Source organism: Penaeus monodon, chromosome 30, assembly GCF_015228065.2.
Source record: "Penaeus monodon isolate SGIC_2016 chromosome 30, NSTDA_Pmon_1, whole genome shotgun sequence".
Classification (NCBI taxonomy): domain Eukaryota; kingdom Metazoa; phylum Arthropoda; class Malacostraca; order Decapoda; family Penaeidae; genus Penaeus; species Penaeus monodon.
In genome coordinates this window covers 32131701-32132299 of record NC_051415.1, presented here as the reverse complement: position 1 = coordinate 32132299, position 599 = coordinate 32131701, and positions in this window count along the sequence as shown.

Genomic DNA, 599 nt, shown 5'->3' with positions numbered 1-599 from the left:
CATTAATTATGTAGTAATGCTTCTCGTCTCTAAAACTAACCCTTCCGAGAAATTCCAGTAAGTATTGATATAAACACTGGCGAGTTTGTGTTCGTCAAACCCCACAAACACACCTGCGCGAGAACGAGATTACACGATAAGAAAATACTCATGAATGTTTTGTTATCAGGAGCAGATCTTCGGCTTGCCATCTGGTAGGTGTATTAAGATCGGATATTATGTTGAAGTTTATTTTAATTTACTTTGTAATAGTAAAATTCCGCCAGTGCGTGGCTGCAAATAAAACGCTCATTATTACTATCTGAATGATAAATCGTGCTACGTCCATTTCTTTCTTCCTGCCATACATTCTAAACTCAAAATCACCATACAAAGCATTCAAAACGAGTTCAATATCCACCCACTTTTGGGAGGCTGACGTCTGCTCCGCCTGGGGATTCGTGACGCACACCTGTACATTGTCGTGAGGTCCCTTCCGTTGTCATGGCTAATTACTCGTCTCGGATGTTTATCTTGGGGTCCTGGGTTCCTGGGGATTCCTAGTTGCCTTGCTTTTGGGTTTCTGGGCTGTTATAGAATTAGGAACAGAGAATAGGAGA